Source organism: Bacillus rossius, chromosome 1 (genome assembly GCF_032445375.1).
Source record: "Bacillus rossius redtenbacheri isolate Brsri chromosome 1, Brsri_v3, whole genome shotgun sequence".
In the NCBI taxonomy this organism is placed as follows: Eukaryota; Metazoa; Arthropoda; class Insecta; order Phasmatodea; family Bacillidae; genus Bacillus; species Bacillus rossius.
In genome coordinates this window covers 40,558,090-40,566,123 of record NC_086330.1, presented here as the reverse complement: position 1 = coordinate 40,566,123, position 8,034 = coordinate 40,558,090, and positions in this window count along the sequence as shown.

Genomic DNA, 8,034 nt, shown 5'->3' with positions numbered 1-8,034 from the left:
TGCATGACCAAAACTGCTTTGAGCAGCTCCTGGGCTGCAATCTGCTACCTTGTAGAGGCCTGCTGAGAAAAGCATGTCTCGTCACGAAGCAGTCTCCAGTGGAGCTGCGTTCCCACCTTAGTGGCTATTTCTGCCCCCCCTTCCTCTCTCTCCTCCTCACTTCAGTTCTGAGAAATTAAGCTAAGAGCAGTGACCGGACGGGACGATGACCTGATGCAAAAACCTTCTCCCGGGTCCGACAGACACATCCCTGACATCTAGCGGCAAAAAAAAGTAACCGCGGGCCTGGTCGCCAGCGTGCAGAGCTTACCCTCATGACACCTGGTGGCAAGTCTGCTCACCACCTCAAGTAGTTCCCCCTTACGCCGCTAGAAGGCAGCGTCGCGGTGCCATAAGGCACTATGCTTTCCTCTCGCGGCCCGGAGAAGTCGATTGTTCTTTGTTTTCGTTTCGGTCCGGTAGAGAGCGCGCATGTCGTGTTGTTGCCACGACCGCCTCGGACTCCTTCGGAAATTTTCGGCTTAGAACCGAACCTACCCCCTCCTTTGACCCGGGGCCTTACCGCCCGATTTAATTAGGGGTTTTGGCCGATTGCGGGGCACTCAGCCCTCTGACCTCGGCTACTGACCTCGTCTCATCTACGGCCTCTGCGCTAAGAGGCTTTTTGCGGGAACGGTGATTTTCGCGTGCACGAGAATGTAGTCAGTTTGCTTAAGGGATGTGATCCCGTTTGTACAGTAGCCAGGCAGAGGTAGTTTTTAGAAAAGTCATGCGTAGTTAAATTTTTATTTCTTCTTATTTAATTCTAAAAATTCCGGTTTCATCCGCGCATCCTGATTTCTCGGTCCGCGGCATCCTGATGTCGGCGCGAGACACCTAGTGAGCTCCGAACTCTACACCCTGGTTGGTGAGTAATTTTTTTTCTTTTCCCCCCCATTCCCGTTTGTTGGCCTTTTGCGCCGACGGTGTAGGACTGTCTGGAAGCAAGTCTAATTCGTTTTGGATTTGATTTGGGTTTCAGACAGGGTCGAAGTGCTGGAGAGAGAAATCGCTCCCAGCTCGTGGTCCTGCACCTCCACTGCGGGTTACGTTAGAAGAGAGGTTTCCGCGACCCGACGTTATTTTTTGAAGACCCGGGTGGTAATGTGAAATCAACATCCCCCCCCCCCCCACTTTCTAGCTACGAACTACATAAATCGAATGAATAGCCTACCAGCGAACAGTGCTTTCCTCAAGAATATGTAGAATCAATAAAACTAATCAGCGATGTAATTGTTGGGACATTCAAATTTGGTGCAATTTTTAAATTTTAATTATGTAATAATTTTTGCTAAGGTGTAACATGTACTGTTTTAATTACTCCTGGGGCGCCCCCCTTTTAACTTTGTTATTTACTAAGATTTTTATTGTCAGGTTTGAATAATACGAACACAAAATTCCTTAATAATAAAACAGGGAACCTATAGACCAAGCTACTTGTGTAGTGTTAATTTATTTATGATATACCTTGTTCCCTTAAAATATCCACCAGCTCCCCAGTTGCTTGTGTCAGGGAGTTCCAAATTATCTTGTTCTCCACCTCGTGCCACCTCTGGTCAATAACTTAATTGTCTCATTTTTCTTACCCAGCAGTTTCCACTGCTCTTTTTTTAATTAATTTTAAATAATTCAACTTTGAGGCACGAGGGGCGTTACAATTGGTAGCAGAGCATGGTTTGGTCTATAGGCATACCTAAATAAAGTAGGCATACCTAAAATAAAATAAAAAAAATAAAAAATAAATAAATTAATTTTTTGTGAAATCAATTTTGTATTTTTAACATTGTAAACTGATCGCTGGTACACCCGGTAGTTATATTGCTTTTTTATTTTAAAGTTATGATTGAGTTTTAAAGTCCCGTGCTGACTTAGTCTGCGCGCAGCGCAAGAAGTCGAGGCGCGCGGTCCGCTAGCAGGCCGACAGCGAGACGTGTCTTATTACTCGGCTCAGCTGGCGTCCCCTCCCCCCCTGCACCCCGGGCGACCGGCGGTGTTATCTAATCCAGTACGTGTCGGCACGGTCGTGCGGACACCCTCCCCCCCCCTCCCCCGCAAGACCCGGAGGTCGCTTACCTCTGAGAGAGACGTACCAACTCATACGTCTGCCGGTCGTAATAATAATAAACAGAGCACGTTGGGTGTTCGACCAGTACTTTGTTTACTAATGAGGCCACCCCCCCCCCCCCCCAAAAAAAAAAATAAATTACTATAATGTTCTTTCGGACTGTCGTGTTTGTTTGTATTTTTGTCTCTCTGCGCTTGTGCGCGCGCCGCCATGTTATCTCGTCACCTCATGACAGGGCCGCCAACTGCGCGGAACCCACTCTCCTCTCCTGTGTGCTCCACCCACGTGCCACGTATTTTGTAAACAAACTACCCATGCTTTGTATGTCCTAATAATATATTATTTTCATGTCACCAAACCAGGCACTATATTTAATCTATACTGCACTAAATCTAGCAGCGAAGTATTTTCTTAATCTAGGGGAACTTAAAATATAACATAATAATTTTATGTATGTAACTTATAACAATATTAACTATACAAATAATAATAATAATATAATCAAGCGTATAAAAAAAACGTTTTTCACCGAAAGTAAGCACCTACGAGGTGACTAGACTCATTTTATATTTATACTAATCACCGAGAGTGGTGAAATCCTTTTCAACCTCCAACGAGAGGTCCCCTAAATTAATTTGGGTATGTTTGAGCATCCCGTTTCTAGGCTAGCACACTATAGGCAATTTAAAATAATTTAATTTTTAATTTTTACATACGTAAGTTCAGTCCTTAACAAGCTAATTGACGTAAATAGTTTTAATATTTTTTTTACTCAGAAATACCTCTCTGATATTTTTTGAATCTTCATGAATCTTGTTCGACGATTTTATATATAATAATTTCTGATTACGTTCCTTTTTTTTAATAACCATAATTCGTAAAGTAAGCAAGAATAATGTTTGTAGTTTTTTTTTGTACTGATTTTGCGTTAATACTTGTACATGTTTGTTTCTTTATTTTCCCTTGCACGTAAATGTGATGTACAGTGACGTACATAAAGTCTGAGCACTGAAGCTGTCACATCTAGCCCTTTTTCTTTTTTCTTTTGCATTCTACCCCAAAGTTGTATTTATTTTACATCGTTATCGATGAGATGCTTTATTTAAGTAAGAGCTACGTGACTTCCAGACGGCAAACTGGTTTCTTTTATGTGTTTTTCTAAAATAGGAGCTAGGTCAAGCTAGCCAACGAGCGGCGCAAAAGTTAGGGTCCTCTGAGCCAACGAGCCATGACCGGTCCTCTGAGTGAAAAATCTCATGACCATTTTCGAGTGTGCTTTGGGTTACATTCCCACCCCTCATCTTTGGACGGCCTATGTTCAAACCCCCTCTCAGGCAGTGCGAAACCTATCAGCAGTCATGGAAGATCTAATCGCTCCATTATAATTTATCCCTTTTTGATTTATAATTGTTGGTTTATTGAATTTTACATTTCTTTAAACAATTTAAATTTGAGTGCGAAGAGTCGTTGATTTATCGTTTTGTTTGCAGAATACTATTAAATAATAAATATTAGTTAATAATAATAAACATCAGAGTGGTATGCGCTGAAATTTCTTAATTTATCGAATATTTAATATTTTTAAATTCATTCGTTCATACGGATTGTTGATCTTTTGGGGTTTTCATCCCCAATCATTTAAAATTCCGCCAAGGGAATACCACCCTTAGGCCCTGTGCCACTCTGGGACTGAGGCTCTGTTTCGCCTTCGGGCAAGCAGCAAATTTGACTGTCTTCTCCATCGCCTGACTGTGCAGGGCTGAGTCCCAATGCCTTCGGCTTCTTATGGAAAGACTATTGTACAGGGGTTTACATTCCCACTTTCATTATTTTCAGGGGTACACAAATCCCCACCTTTCTTACCTGGCACCCGACGGACCAAGTTACGGTTCCGGCCCAGTGTTTTAGGCCCGCCTCACAGCGCCCATGTTTAGAGTTTTGTCACGTGACACCATTCCAAACATCTGAGATCAACTTTCCTCATGACATCATTCACCGTTAAGGGTGACATAGACAATTATAATACACCTTCGATTTGATCAACATATTATTTTTATATAAGTAGTAGGATACAGGCGAACCTGGTACTAGTTTTACTGAGCAGTGTAAGTATTGTTTTTTTTTTCTTCCCTATATGCTCCGCATTCAAGCGGGGGAGTATGTGCCGGAAATTAGGCATTTCGTCACTTTTTTAATTTATTCTATAGTTTTAAATTTTTTTGAGGTTTCCATTTTTTTAATTTATCTGGTGGTTAATGGGGGTGATTTACTTTTGTTAGGCCGGTGTACGCCACCGATTTAAACTTGGTGCCAGTGGTCCGAAGCCCCTTCCCAGGGGGCCAATCTGATATTTTGCTGTCTAATGTGGACATGGTCAGCCCGGTTGAAATTTCTCTCGCCTGCAGTCACGCCCCGAGTTTGTAATTTTAATTCCCTGCATGACCAAAACTGCTTTGAGCAGCTCCTGGGCTGCAAGCTGCTACCTTGTAGAGGCCTGCTGAGAAAAGCATGTCTCGTCACGAAGCAGTCTCCAGTGGAGCTGCGTTCCCACCTTAGTGGCTATTTCTGCCCCCCCTTCCTCTCTCTCCTCCTCACTTCAGTTCTGAGAAATTAAGCTAAGAGCAGTGACCGGACGGGACGATGACCTGATGCAAAAACCTTCTCCCGGGTCCGACAGACACATCCCTGACATCTAGCGGCAAAAAAAAGTAACCGCGGGCCTGGTCGCCAGCGTGCAGAGCTTACCCTCATGACACCTGGTGGCAAGTCTGCTCACCACCTCAAGTAGTTCCCCCTTACGCCGCTAGAAGGCAGCGTCGCGGTGCCATAAGGCACTATGCTTTCCTCTCGCGGCCCGGAGAAGTCGATTGTTCTTTGTTTTCGTTTCGGTCCGGTAGAGAGCGCGCATGTCGTGTTGTTGCCACGACCGCCTCGGACTCCTTCGGAAATTTTCGGCTTAGAACCGAACCTACCCCCTCCTTTGACCCGGGGCCTTACCGCCCGATTTAATTAGGGGTTTTGGCCGATTGCGGGGCACTCAGCCCTCTGACCTCGGCTACTGACCTCGTCTCATCTACGGCCTCTGCGCTAAGAGGCTTTTTGCGGGAACGGTGATTTTCGCGTGCACGAGAATGTAGTCAGTTTGCTTAAGGGATGTGATCCCGTTTGTACAGTAGCCAGGCAGAGGTAGTTTTTAGAAAAGTCATGCGTAGTTAAATTTTTATTTCTTCTTATTTAATTCTAAAAATTCCGGTTTCATCCGCGCATCCTGATTTCTCGGTCCGCGGCATCCTGATGTCGGCGCGAGACACCTAGTGAGCTCCGAACTCTACACCCTGGTTGGTGAGTAATTTTTTTTCTTTTCCCCCCCATTCCCGTTTGTTGGCCTTTTGCGCCGACGGTGTAGGACTGTCTGGAAGCAAGTCTAATTCGTTTTGGATTTGATTTGGGTTTCAGACAGGGTCGAAGTGCTGGAGAGAGAAATCGCTCCCAGCTCGTGGTCCTGCACCTCCACTGCGGGTTACGTTAGAAGAGAGGTTTCCGCGACCCGACGTTATTTTTTGAAGACCCGGGTGGTAATGTGAAATCAACATCCCCCCCCCCCCACTTTCTAGCTACGAACTACATAAATCGAATGAATAGCCTACCAGCGAACAGTGCTTTCCTCAAGAATATGTAGAATCAATAAAACTAATCAGCGATGTAATTGTTGGGACATTCAAATTTGGTGCAATTTTTAAATTTTAATTATGTAATAATTTTTGCTAAGGTGTAACATGTACTGTTTTAATTACTCCTGGGGCGCCCCCCTTTTAACTTTGTTATTTACTAAGATTTTTATTGTCAGGTTTGAATAATACGAACACAAAATTCCTTAATAATAAAACAGGGAACCTATAGACCAAGCTACTTGTGTAGTGTTAATTTGTTTATGATATACCTTGTTCCCTTAAAATATCCACCAGCTCCCCAGTTGCTTGTGTCAGGGAGTTCCAAATTATCTTGTTCTCCACCTCGTGCCACCTCTGGTCAATAACTTAATTGTCTCATTTTTCTTACCCAGCAGTTTCCACGGCTCTTTTTTTAATTAATTTAAAATAATTCAACTTTGAGGCACGAGGGGCGTTACAGAATGTTGGTGTTCATGTTAAATGTTTTCAAGACTTTCATACTATAAATTAAATTTTCAGAATTCATCACTTATTTTTAGAAACATTATAACATTGTGTATTATTTTATATGAAATGTTAAAAAAATATATTTGTTTACAACACAATTTGGACTAGTGTACTAAATATAGTACAGCATGTGCATGTATGAGACTGGTGTACTAAATTTAGTACGGCTAATAACATCTAATTAGTGCTATTTTATTACTTTAAATGACAAATATAACATTACTAGCTGCAGTACCCGGCTTTGCCCGGGCTGAACACCGGGTGATATATTGTCCGCGAGTTACAGCAAAATGGATAGCGATATGTCCAGTGTGTTGGACATTAAGAAATGACACATAATTACTGTTTGTGTATCTGTGACCTATGATTTTCTGTTTACCCATGGCGATCGGTTGAAAGGTTTAGAAGTTGATGCGCTACAGCGCCATCTAGCGGCGAGTTACAAAAAAATGGATAGCATAAAAACCTTCTTCATGATAAAAAAAATTTGATGTGCCAACTTTCATGGCGATCGGTCAAACGGTGTAAGAGTTTATCGACGTCATACATGCCAACATCCAATTATATATATTCTTATATTTCGAAATTTTGGGGCTTTCACTTTTGTGGAAAGTGGATGTTCAGGACCTCGAATGGTTTGGAACAACTCCATCTCGAAAGAAATGATATTTGAAATTCCTGAAATTTTCGAGATTTTGGGGCTTTGTCCCCAGAGGGGGAGGGGTGATTTTGAGGACCCTGAATGGCAGGGAAACACTAAAAATCGAAAGAAAATTATTTTTTAAATTTTCTAAATTTTGGGGCTTTGACCCCTGAGAAGGGGGGGGGGGGGTGATTTTGAGGATTCCGAATGGCTCGTAAACAAAACACTCCAAATCGAAAGAGAAAAGGTTTTCGAAATTTTGGGAATTTTTATTATTATTGGGTCTTTGATTCCTTGTGGTGGGAGGGTAGTTTGAGGACCCCGAATGGCTCGGAAACACTCCAAATAGTAAGTATACTTAAATTTAAGAAATTTTTGAATTCTTTCGTAATTTTGGGGTTTTGCACTCCCCCCCCCCCCCCCCCCCTCTCCCACAAAATTGGGTGGGAAGTCGACTTTTGGGTAAAAGTTCCACCATGCCCCGGACACTTTAGTTCGTAATGACTTAATTTTAATACAATTTCCTCCAATTTTTCGAACTTTTGTGGATTTCACGTTTGTGGAGGGGGGAGGGGTGTAGGTTCAGGACCTGGAATGTTTCGGAACACTCCATCTCGAAACAAATGATATTGGAAATTCTTAAAATTATCGAAATTTTGGGGCTTTTTCCCAGACAGTGGCGGGCGTTTCGAGGACCCTGAATGGCTCGAAAAAACTTAAAATCGAAAGAGAAAGATATTTAAAAAATTTTAAACTTTCGAAATTTTTGGGCTTTAACCACCTGGGGGGGGGGGGGGGGAGGCGATGTTGAGGACCCTTAATGGCACGGAAACACTCCAAATCGAAAGAGATATAAAGGAATATAAGAATGTAGGCATTTACTGTACTCCTATCTACCATAATAACAATATTGACAAATATAAAAACTTATTACCTACCTACCTAAGAATAATTTTCTAAATAAATTAGTAAATAACTCTATGTTTAAGAATTTACGTACATACATAATATTAAACTTCAAACTATACACACCAAAAAAAAAAACTAAGGATGTTTGTGAAACTATTTTTTATTTGTCATAATGTTTAAAACATTTGTAGGATTTGTTT